Below are 13,412 nucleotides of genomic sequence, written 5' to 3'. Positions count from 1 at the left end.
TTTTATTTTGATAGGGCTATTCGATTAGGTTTAATTAGTTTAAATATCTGCTAAGTTCTTTTTTTATTTTGTGTAATTTAGTGTTTGTTTGTTTTTGTAATTTAGAAAATTGTATTTAATGTAGGTAATTGATTGATTTAATTGTAGTGTAAGGTTAGGTGATAGTGTAAGACAGGTTAGGTTTTATTTTACAGATAAATTTGTATTTATTTTAGCTAGGTACTTAGTAAATAGTTAATAACTATTTAGTAACTAGTCTACCTAGTTAAAATAAATAAAAACTTGCCTGTAAAATAAAAATAAAACCTAAGATAGACACAATGTAACTATTAGTTATATTATAGCTAACTTAGGGTTTATTTTAAAGGTAAGTATTTAGTTTTAAATAGGAATCATTTAGTTATTAATAGTAGGTTTTATTTAGATTTATTTTAATTACATTAAAGTTAGTGGGTGTTAGGGTTAGGGTTAGGGGTTAATACATTTAGGATAGTGGCGGAAACATTGGGGGTGGCAGATTAGGGGTTAATAAGTGTAGGTAGGTTGCGGCGAAATTGGGGGCAGGAGATTAGGGGTTAATAACATTATGTAGGTGTCTGCGATGTTGGGGCAGCAGATTAGGGGTTAATAAGTATAATGTAGGTGTCGGTGATGTCGGGGGCGGCAGATTAGGGGTTAATAAGTATAATGTAGGTATCAGCGATGTCGGGCGGCAGATTAGGGGTTAATAAGTATAATGTAGGTGTTGGCGATGTCGGGCGGGGGTGGAAGATTAGGGGTTAATAAGTGTAAGATTAGGGGTGTTTGGACTCGGGGTGCATGTTAAGTTGTTAGGTGTAAACATAAATTATGTTTCTCCATAGGAATCAATGGGTCTGCGTTACGGAGCTTTATGCTGCTTTTTTGCAGGTGTTAGGCTTTTTTTCAGCCGGCTCTTCCCATTGAAGCCTATGGGGAAATCATGCATGAGCACGTAAAACCTGCTCGCCGTAGCTTTTAGCAGCGCTGGTATTGTAGTGCGGTATGGAGCACAATTTTGCTTTACGCTCACTTCTTGCCTGCTAACGCCGGGTTTTTGCAAACCTGTAATACCAGCGCTGTAGGTAAGCGAGCAGTGAAAATAACGTGCAAATTAGTACGGCACCCCTCATAACGCAAATCTCGTAATCTAGCCGTAAGTATGGTGGGAGACAGCCTGCAGCCAAAAAGGTGCAACATACTGCACATGCATACAGTTATTTCTCTCTTGAGTGTAAGTGTCTTTGTGTTTGTCACTGTCTTTCTATGTGTGTGATTCTGTCTGTGAAAGGGTGAGTGTATTTGTGTGAAAGTGTGTGTGAGTGTGTGTGTATGTGTGAGAGAGCATAAGTGTTTGTGTGTGTGTGAGAGAGAGAGAGCGAAAGAGAGTGTGTAAGAGAGAGTAGGTATGTATCTATGTGTGTGTGATTCTGTGTGTGAAAGAGTGAGTGTATTTGTGTGTGTGAGAGTGTGTGTATGTGTGAGAGAGCATAAGTGTGTGTGAGAGAGAGAGAGAGAGTGTGTAAGAGAGAGTAGGTATGTATCTATGTGTGTGTGATTCTGTGTGCGAAAGAGTGAGTGTATTTGTGTGTGTGAGAGTGTGTGAGAGAGCATAAGTTTGTATGTGTGTGAGAGAGAGAGAGAGTAAGAGAGAGTAGGTATGTATCTATGTGTGTGTAATTCTGTGTGTGAAAGAGTGAGTGTATTTGTGTGTGTGAGAGTGTGTGTGTACGTGTCTATTAGTGTGTTAGAGTGTGTGTGAGAGTGATTGTGTGTTAGTGTGAGAGTGTGACAATGTGTGTATGAGAGAGTATGTGTGTGCGAGTGTAATTGTATGACAGAGTGTGTGAGAGAGTGTGTATGAGATAGAGAGTGTGTCAGAGTGTGAATATCTATGTGCAAGTTTGTGCTTATGTGCTATTATACATAGTGTGCTGTGCCTGTGCTATTATACATAGTGTGCTGTGCTATTATACATAGTGTGCTGTGCCTGTGCTATTATACATAGTGTGCTGTGCTATTATACATAGTGTGCTGTGCCTGTGCTATTATACATAGTGTGCTGTGCTATTATACATAGTGTGCTGTGCTATTATACATAGTGTGCTGTGTTATTATACATAGTGTGCTGTGTTATTATACATAGTGTGCTGTGTTATTATACATAGTGTGCTGTGTTATTATACATAGTGTGCTGTGTTATTATACATAGTGTGCTGTGTTATTATGCATAGTGTGCTGTATTATTATACATAGTGTGCTGTGTTATTATACTTAGTGTGCTGTGTTATTATACATAGTGTGCTGTGCTAATATACATAGTGTGCTGTGCCTGTGCTATTATACATAGTGTGCTGTGCTATTATACTTAGTGTGCTGTGCTATTATACATAGTGTGCTGTGCTATTATACATAGTGTGCTGTGCTATTATAAATAGTGTGCTGTGTTATTATACATAGTGTGCTGTGTTATTATACATAGTGTGCTGTGCTATTATACATAGTGTGCTGTGCTATTATACATAGTGTGCTGTGTTATTATACATAGTGTGCTGTGCTATTATACATAGTGTGCTGTGTTATTATACATAGTGTGCTGTGCTATTATACATAGAGTGCTGTGCTATTATACATAGTGTGCTGTGTTATTATACATAGTGTGCTGTGCTATTATAAATAGTGTGCTGTGTTATTATACATAGTGTGCTGTGTTATTATACATAGTGTGCTGTGCTATTATACATAGGCCTAGATTTAGAGTTTGGCGGTAGCCGTGAAAACGAGCGTTAGAGGCTCCTAACGCTGGTTTTAGGCTACCGCCGGTATTTGGAGTCACTGAAAATAGGGTCTAAAGCTCACTTTTCAGCCGCGACTTTTCCATACCGCAGATCCCCTTACGTCAATTGCGTATCCTATCTTTTCAATGGGATCTTCCTAACGCCGGTATTTAGAGTCGTTTCTGAAGTGAGCGTTAGAGCTCTAACGACAAAACTCCAGCCGCAGAAAAAAAGCAGGAGTTAAGAGCTTTCTGGGCTAACGCCGGTTCATAAAGCTCTTAACTACTGTACCCTAAAGTACACTAACACCCATAAACTACCTATGTACCCCTAAACTGAGGTCCCCCCCACATCGCCGCCACTCAAATTTTTTTTTAACCCCTAATCTGCCGACCGCAAAGCGCCGCCAGCTAAATTATCCCTATGTACCCCTAATCTGCTGCCCCTAACCCCGCCGACCCCTGTATTATAATTATTAACCCCTAACCTGCCCCCCACAACGTCGCCGCCAGCTACTTACAATAATTAACCCCTAATCTGCCGACCGCAAAGCGCCGCCACCTACATTATAGCTATGTACCCCTAATCTGCTGCCCCTAACACCGCCGACCCCTGTATTATATTTATTAACCCCTAACCTGCCCCCCTCAACGTCGCCGACACCTACCTTCAATTATTAACCCCTAATCTGCCGAGCGGAGCTCACCGCTATTCTAATAAATGTATTAACCCCTAAAGCTAAGTCTAACCCTATCATAAATAGTATTAACCCCTAATCTGCCCTCCCTAACATCGCCGACACCTAACTTCAATTATTAACCCCTAATCTGCCGACCGGAGCTCACCGCTACTATAATAAATGGATTAACCCCTAAAGCTAAGTCTAACCCTAACACTAACACCCCCCTAACTTAACTATATTTTAAATCTAACGAAATTAATTAACTCTTATTAAATAAATTAATCCTATTTAAAGCTAAATACTTACCTGTAAAATAAATCCTAATATAGCTACAATATAAATTATAATTACATTGTAGCTATTTTAGGATTAATATTTATTTTACAGGCAACTTTGTATTTATTTTAACCAGGTACAATAGCTATTAAATAGTTAAGAACTATTTAATAGTTACCTAGTTAAAATAATAACAAAATTACCTGTAAAATAAATCCTAACCTAAGTTATAATTAAACCTAACACTACACTATCAATAAATTAATTAAATAAAATACCTACAATTACCTACAATAAAACCTAACACTACACTATCAATAAATTAATTAAATAAAATACCTACAATTACCTACAATAAAACCTAACACTACACTATCAATAAATAAATTAAATACAATACCTACAAATAAATACAATTAAATAAACTAACTAAAGTACAAAAAATAAAAAAGAACTAAGTTACAAAAAATAAAAAAATATTTACAAACATCAGAAAAATATTACAACAATTTTAAACTAATTACACCTACTCTAAGCCCCCTAATAAAATAACAAAGACCCCCAAAAATGCCCTACCCTATTCTAAATTAATAAAGTTGAAAGCTCTTTTACCTTACCAGCCCTGAACAGGGCCCTTTGCGGGGCATGCCCCAAGAAAAAAAACATACAATACCCCCCCCCCAACATTACAACCCACCACCCACATACCCCTAATCTAACCCAAACCCCCCTTAAATAAACCTAACACTAAGCCCCTGAAGATCTTCCTACCTTGTCTTCACCTCAACAGGTATCACCGATCCGTCCTGGCATCCGGTGCTGAAGAGGTCCAGAAGAGGCTCCAAAGTCTTCCTCCTATCCGGCAAGAAGAGGACATCCGGACCGGCAAACATCTTCTTCCAAGCGGCATCTTCTATCTTCTTCCATCCGGTGCGGAGCGGGTCCATCTTGAAGCAGCCGACGCGGATCCATCCTCTTCTTTCGGCGTCTCCCGATGAATGACGGTTCCTTTAAGGGACGTCATCCAAGATGGCGTCCCTCGAATTCCGATTGGCTGATAGGATTCTATCAGCCAATCGGAATTAAGGTAGGAATATTCTGATTGGCTGATGGAATCAGCCAATCAGAATCAAGTTCAATCCAATTGGCTGATCCAATCAGCCAATCAGATTGAGCTCGCATTCTATTGGCTGTTCCGATCAGCCAATAGAATGCGAGCTCAATCTGATTGGCTGATTGGATCGGCCAATCGGATTGAACTTGATTCTGATTGGCTGATTCCATCAGCCAATCAGAATATTCTTACCTTAATTCCGATTGGCTGATAGAATCCTATCAGCCAATCGGAATTCGAGGGACGCCATCTTGGATGACGTCCCTTAAAGGAACCGTCATTCGTCGGTAGACGCCGAAAGAAGAGGATGGATCCGCGTCGGCTGCTTCAAGATGGACCCGCTCCGCACCGGATGGAAGAAGATTGAAGATGCCGCTTGGATGAAGATGTTTGCCGGTCCGGATGTCCTCTTCTTGCCGGATAGGAGGAAGACTTTGGAGCCTCTTCTGGACCTCTTCAGCACCGGATGCCAGGACGGATCGGTGATACCTGTTGAGGTGAAGACAAGGTAGGAAGATCTTCAGGGGCTTAGTGTTAGGTTTATTTAAGGGGGGTTTGGGTTAGATTAGGGGTATGTGGGTGGTGGGTTGTAATGTTGGGGGGGGTATTGTATGTTTTTTTTTACAGGCAAAAGAGCTGATTTTCTTGGGGCATGCCCCGCAAAGGGCCCTGTTCAGGGCTGGTAAGGTAAAAGAGCTTTTAACTTTATTAATTTAGAATAGGGTAGGGCATTTTTTTATTTTGGGGGTCTTTGTTATTTTATTAGGGGGCTTAGAGTAGGTGTAATTAGTTTAAAATTGTGGTAATATTTATCTAATGTTTGTAAATATTTTTTTATTTTTTGTAACTTAGTTCTTTTTTATTTTTTGTACTTTAGTTAGCTTATTTCATTGTAGTTATTTGTAGGAATTGTATTTAATTTATTTATTGATAGTGTAGTGTTAGGTTTTATTGTAGGTAATTGTAGGTATTTTATTTAATTAATTTATTGATAGGGTAGTGTTAGGTTTAATTATAACTTAGGTTAGGATTTATTTTACAGGTAATTTTGTTATTATTTTAACTAGGTAACTATTAAATAGTTCTTAACTATTTAATAGCTATTGTACCTGGTTAAAATAAATACAAAGTTGCCTGTAAAATAAATATTAATCCTAAAATAGCTACAATATAATTATAATTTATATTGTAGCTATATTAGGATTTCTTTTACAGGTAAGTATTTAGCTTTAAATAGGAATAATTTATTTAATAAGAGATAATTAATTTCGTTAGATGTAAATTATATTTAAGTTAGGGGGGTGTTAGTGTTAGGGTTAGACTTAGCTTTAGGGGTTAATCCATTTATTATAGTAGCGGTGAGCTCCGGTCGGCAGATTAGAGGTTAATAATTGAAGTTAGGTGTCGGTGATGTTAGGGAGGGCAGATTAGGGGTTAATACTATTTATGATAGGGTTAGTGAGGCGGATTAGGGGTTAATAACTTTATTATAGTAGCGCTCAGGTCCGGTCGGCAGATTAGGGGTTAATAAGTGTAGGCAGGTGTCGGCGACGTTGAGGGGGGCAGATTAGGGGTTAATAAATATAATATAGGGGTCGGCGGTGTTAGGGGCAGCAGATTAGGGGTACATAGGGATAATGTAAATTGCGGCGGTTTACGGAGCGGCAGATTAGGGGTTAATAATATAATGCAGGGGTCAGCGATAGCGGGGGCGGCAGATTAGGGGTTAATAAGTGTAAGGTTAGGGGTGTTTAGATTCGGGGTACATGTTAGGGTGTTAGGTGCAGACGTAGGAAGTGTTTCCCCATAGGAAACAATGGGGCTGCGTTAGGAGCTGAACGCGGCTTTTTTGCAGGTGTTAGGTTTTTTTTCAGCTCAAACAGCCCCATTGTTTCCTATGGGGGAATCGTGCACAAGCACGTTTTTGAGGCTGGCCGCGTCCGTAAGCAACTCTGGTATCGAGAGTTTCATTTGCGGTAAAAATGCTCTACGCTCCTTTTTTGGAGCCTAACGCAGCATTTTTTTGGACTCTCGATACCAGAGTTATTTTTATGGTGCGGCCAGAAAAAAGCCTGCGTAGCGTTAACAACCCATCTACCGCCAAACTCCAAATCTAGCCGATAGTGTGCTGTGTTATTATACATAGTGTGCTGTGCTATTATACATAGAGTGCTGTGCTATTATACATAGAGTGCTGTGCTATTATACATAGTGTGCTGTGTTATTATACATAGTGTGCTGTGTTATTATACATGGTGTGCTGTGCTATTATACATGGTGTGCTGTGCTATTATACATAGTGTGCTGTGCTATTATACATAGTGTGCTGTGTTATTATACATAGTGTGCTGTGTTATTATACATAGTGTGCTGTGTTATTATACATAGTGTGCTGTGTTATTATACATAGTGTGCTGTGCCTGTGCTATTATACATAGTGTCCTGTGCTATTATACATAGTGTGCTGTGCTATTATACATAGTGTGCTGTGCCTGTGCTATTATACATAGTGTGCTGTGCCTGTGCTATTATACATAGTGTGCTGTGCTATTATACATAGTGTGCTGTGCTATTATACATAGTGTGCTGTGCTATTATACATAGTGTGCTGTGTTATTATACATAGTGTGCTGTGCTATTATACATAGTGTGCTGTGCTATTATACATAGTGTGCTGTGTTATTATATATAGTGTGCTGTGCTATTATACATAGTGTGCTGTGCTATTATACATAGTGTGCTGTGCTATTATACATAGTGTGCTGTGCTATTATACATAGTGTGCTGTGCTATTATACATAGTGTGCTGTGTTATTATACATAGTGTGCTGTGCTATTATACATAGTGTGCTGTGTTATTATACATAGTGTGCTGTGTTATTATACATAGTGTGCTGTGCCTGTGCTATTATACATAGTGTGCTGTGTTATTATACATAGTGTGCTGTGCTATTATACATAGTGTGCTGTGCTATTATACATAGTGAGCTGTGTTATTATACATAGTGTGCTGTGCTATTATACATAGTGTGCTGTGTTATTATACATAGTGTGCTGTGCTATTATACATAGGCCTAGATTTGGAGTTTGGCGGTAAAAGGGCTGTTAACGCTCCGCGGGCTTTTTTCTGGCCGCACCATAAAATTAACTCTGGTATCGAGAGTTCAAACAAATGCTGCGTTAGGCTCCAAAAAAGGAGCGTAGAGCATTTTTACCGCAAATGCAACTCTCGATACCAGAGTTGCTTACGGACGCGGCCGGCCTCAAAAACGTGCTCGTGCACGATTCTCCCATAGGAAACAATGGGGCTGTTTGAGCTGAAAAAAAACCTAACACCTAAAAAAAAGCAGCGTTCAGCTCCTAACGCAGCCCCATTGTTTCCTATGGGGAAACACTTCCTACGTCTGCACCTAACACTCTAACATGTACCCCGAGTCTAAACACCCCTAACCTTACACTTATTAACCCCTAATCTGCCGCTCCCGCTATCGCTGACCCCTGCATATTTTTTTTAACCCCTAATCTGCCGCTCCGTAAACCGCCGCAACCTACGTTATCCCTATGTACCCCTAATCTGCTGCCCTAACATCGCCGACCCCTATATTATATTTATTAACCCCTAATCTGCCGCTCCCAACATCGCCACTACCTACCTACACTTATTAACCCCTAATCTGCCGAGCGGACCTGAGCGCTACTATAATAAAGTTATTAACCCCTAATCCGCCTCACTAACCCTATCATAAATAGTATTAACCCCTAATCTGCCCTCCCTAACATCGCCGACACCTACCTTCAATTATTAACCCCTAATCTTCCGATCGGAGCTCACCGCTATTCTAATAAATGTATTAACCCCTAACGCTAAGTCTAACCCTAACCCTAACACCCCCCTAACTTAAATATAATTTACATCTAACGAAATAAATTAACTCTTATTAAATAAATTATTCCTATTTAAAGCTAAATACTTACCTGTAAAATAAATCCTAATATAGCTACAATATAAATTATAATTATATTGTAGCTATTTTAGGATTAATATTTATTTTACAGGTAACTTTGTAATTATTTTAACCAGGTACAATAGCTATTAAATAGTTAAGAAATATTTAATAGTTACCTAGTTAAAATAATAACAAATTTACCTGTAAAATAAATCCTAACCTAAGATATAATTACACCTAACACTACACTATCAATAAAAAAATTAAATAAACTACCTACAATTACCTACAATTAACCTAACACTACACTATCAATAAATTAATTAAACACAATTGCTACAAATAAATACAATTAAATAAACTAGCTAAAGTACCAAAAATAAAAAAGAACTAAGTTACAAAAAATAAAAAAATATTTACAAACATAAGAAAAATATTACAACAATTTTAAACTAATTACACCTACTCTAAGCCCCCTAATAAAATAACAAAGCCCCCCAAAATAAAAAATTCCCTACCCTATTCTAAATTTAAAAAGTTACAAGCTCTTTTACCTTACCAGCCCTGAACAGGGCCCTTTGCGGGGCATGCCCCAAGAAGTTCAGCTCTTTTGCCTGTAAAAGAATAAATACAATACCCCCCCCCCAACATTACAACCCACCACCCACATACCCCTAATCTAACCCAAACCCCCCTTAAATAAACCTAACACTAAGCCCCTGAAGATCTTCCTACCTTGTCTTCACCATCCAGGTATCACCGATCCGTCCTGGCTCCAACATCTTCATCCAACCCAAGCGGGGGTTGGCGATCCATAATCCGGTGCTGAAGAGGTCCAGAAGAGGCTCCAAAGTCTTCCTCCTATCCGGCAAGAAGAGGACATCCGGACCGGCAAACATCTTCTCCAAGCGGCATCTTCGATCTTCTTCCATCCGGAGCGAAGCGGCAGGATCCTGAAGACCTCCAGCGCGGAACATCCATCCGGACCGACGACTGAACGACGAATGACTGTTCCTTTAAGGGACGTCATCCAAGATGGCGTCCCTCGAATTCCGATTGGCTGATAGGATTCTATCAGCCAATCGGAATTAAGGTAGGAATTTTCTGATTGGCTGATGGAATCAGCCAATCAGAATCAAGTTCAATCCGATTGGCTGATCCAATCAGCCAATCAGATTGAGCTCGCATTCTATTGGCTGTTCCGATCAGCCAATAGAATGCGAGCTCAATCTGATTGGCTGATTGGATCGGCCAATCGGATTGAACTTGATTCTGATTGGCTGATTCCATCAGCCAATCAGAAAATTCCTACCTTAATTCCGATTGGCTGATAGAATCCTATCAGCCAATCGGAATTCGAGGGACGCCATCTTGGATGACGTCCCTTAAAGGAACAGTCATTCGTCGTTCAGTCGTCGGTCCGGATGGATGTTCCGCGCTGGAGGTCTTCAGGATCCTGCCGCTTCGCTCCGGATGGAAGAAGATCGAAGATGCCGCTTGGAGAAGATGTTTGCCGGTCCGGATGTCCTCTTCTTGCCGGATAGGAGGAAGACTTTGGAGCCTCTTCTGGACCTCTTCAGCACCGGATTATGGATCGCCAACCCCCGCTTGGGTTGGATGAAGATGTTGGAGCCAGGACGGATCGGTGATACCTGGATGGTGAAGACAAGGTAGGAAGATCTTCAGGGGCTTAGTGTTAGGTTTATTTAAGGGGGGTTTGGGTTAGATTAGGGGTATGTGGGTGGTGGGTTGTAATGTTGGGGGGGGGGGGTATTGTATTTATTCTTTTACAGGCAAAAGAGCTGAACTTCTTGGGGCATGCCCCGCAAAGGGCCCTGTTCAGGGCTGGTAAGGTAAAAGAGCTTGTAACTTTTTTAATTTAGAATAGGGTAGGGAATTTTTTATTTTGGGGGGCTTTGTTATTTTATTAGGGGGCTTAGAGTAGGTGTAATTAGTTTAAAATTGTTGTAATATTTTTCTTATGTTTGTAAATATTTTTTTATTTTCTGTAACTTAGTTCTTTTTTATTTTTGGTACTTTAGCTAGTTTATTTAATTGTATTTATTTGTAGCAATTGTGTTTAATTAATTTATTGATAGTGTAGTGTTAGGTTAATTGTAGGTAATTGTAGGTAGTTTATTTAATTTTTTTATTGATAGTATAGTGTTAGGTGTAATTATATCTTAGGTTAGGATTTATTTTACAGGTAAATTTGTTATTATTTTAACTAGGTAACTATTAAATATTTCTTAACTATTTAATAGCTATTGTACCTGGTTAAAATAATTACAAAGTTACCTGTAAAATAAATATTAATCCTAAAATAGCTACAATATAATTATAATTTATATTGTAGCTATATTAGGATTTATTTTACAGGTAAGTATTTAGCTTTAAATAGGAATAATTTATTTAATAAGAGTTAATTTATTTCGTTAGATGTAAATTATATTTAAGTTAGGGGGGTGTTAGTGTTAGGGTTAGACTTAGCTTTAGGGGTTAATACATTTATTAGAATAGCGGTGAGCTCCGATCGGAAGATTAGGGGTTAATAATTGAAGGTAGGTGTCGGCGATGTTAGGGAGGGCAGATTAGGGGTTAATACTATTTATGATAGGGTTAGTGAGGCGGATTAGGGGTTAATAACTTTATTATAGTAGCGCTCAGGTCCGCTCGGCAGATTAGGGGTTAATAAGAGTAGGCAGGTGTCGGCGACGTTGAGGGGGGCAGATTAGGGGTTAATAAATATAATATAGGGGTCGGCGGTGTTAGGGGCAGCAGATTAGGGGTACATAGGGATAACGTAGGTGGCGGCGCTTTGCGGTCGGAAGATTAGGGGTTAATTATTTTAAGTAGCTGGCGGCGATGTTGTGGGGGGCAGGTTAGGGGTTAATAAATGTAATATAGGGGTCGGCGGGGTTAGGGGCAGCAGAATAGGGGTACATAAGTATAACGTAGGTGGCGGTCGGCAGATTAGGGGTTAAAAATTTTAATCGAGTGGCGGCGATGTGGGGGGAGCTCGGTTTAGGGGTACATAGGTAGTTTATGGGTGTTAGTGTACTTTAGGGTACAGTAGTTAAGAGCTTTATGAACCGGCGTTAGGCAGAAAGCTCTTAACTCCAGCTATTTTCAGGCGGCTAGAATTTTGTCGTTAGAGCGCTAACGCTCACTTCAGAAACGACTCTAAATACCGGCGTTAGAAAGATCCCATTGAAAATATAGGATACGCAATTGACGTAAGGGGATCTGCGGTATGGAAAAGTCGCGGCTGAAAAGTGAGCGTTAGACCCTTTAATCACTGACTCCAAATACCAGCGGGCGGCCAAAACCAGCGTTAGGAGCCTCTAACGCTGGTTTTGACGGCTACCGCCGAACTCTAAATCTAGGCCATAGTGTGCTGTGCTATTATACATAGTGTTCTTTGTTATTATATATAGTGTGCTGCGCTATTATACATAGTGTGCTGTGCTATTATACATAGTGTGCTGTGCTATTATACATAGTGTGCTGTGCCTGTGCTATTATACATAGTGTGCTGTGTTATTATACATAGTGTGCTGTGTTATTATACATAGTGTGCTGTGTTATTAAACATAGTGTGCTGTGTTATTATACATAGTGTGCTGTGCTATTATACATAGTGTGCTGTGCTATTATACATAGTGTGCTGTGCCTGTGCTATTATACATAGTGTGCTGTGTTATTATACATAGTGTGCTGTGTTATTATACATAGTGTGCTGTGTTATTATACATAGTGTGCTGTGCCTGTGCTATTATACATAGTGTGCTGTGTTATTATACATAGTGTGCTGTGTTATTATACATAGTGTGCTGTGTTATTATACATAGTGATCTGTGTTATTATACATAGTGTGCTGTGTTATTATACATAGTGTGCTGTGCCTGTGCTATTATACATAGTGTGCTGTGCTATTATACATAGTGTGCTGTGCTATTATACTTAGTGTGCTGTGTTATTATACATAGTGTGCTGTGTTATTATACATAGTGTGCTGTGTTATTATACATAGTGTGCTGTGCTATTATACATAGTGTGCTGTGCTATTATACATAGTGTGCTGTGCCTGTGCTATTATACATAGTGTGCTGTGTTATTATACATAGTGTGCTGTGTTATTATACATAGTGTGCTGTGTTATTATACATAGTGTGCTGTGCCTGTGCTATTATACATAGTGTGCTGTGTTATTATACATAGTGTGCTGTGTTATTATACATAGTGTGCTGTGTTATTATACATAGTGTGCTGTGTTATTATACATAGTGTGCTGTGCCTGTGCTATTATACATAGTGTCCTGTGCTATTATACATAGTGTGCTGTGCTATTATACATAGTGTGCTGTGCTATTATACACAGTGTGCTGTGTTATTATACATAGTGTGCTGTGTTATTATACATAGTGTGCTGTGTTATTATACATAGTGTGCTGTGTTATTATACATAGTGTGCTGTGTTATTATACATAGTGTGCTGTGTTATTATACATAGTGTGCTGTGTTATTATACATAGTGTGTTGTGTTATTATACATAGTGTGCTGTGTTATTATACATAGTGTGCTGTGTTATTATACA

At 39.1% G+C, this 13,412-nt stretch overlaps 1 protein-coding gene across 1 annotated transcript in view; it reads left to right on the top strand.

Annotated features, from left to right (window-relative positions):
- LOC128660048 (oocyte zinc finger protein XlCOF6-like) overlaps positions 1-13,412 on the top strand; it is a 324,095-nt gene that overhangs the window by 90,870 nt on the left and 219,813 nt on the right. The gene's annotated exons all lie outside the window — the stretch shown is intronic.

This window comes from Bombina bombina, chromosome 5 (assembly GCF_027579735.1).
Source record: "Bombina bombina isolate aBomBom1 chromosome 5, aBomBom1.pri, whole genome shotgun sequence".
NCBI lineage: Eukaryota > Metazoa > Chordata > Amphibia > Anura > Bombinatoridae > Bombina > Bombina bombina.
Note: the sequence above shows the minus strand (reverse complement) of the source record. Positions and strands in the feature narration are given on the sequence as shown.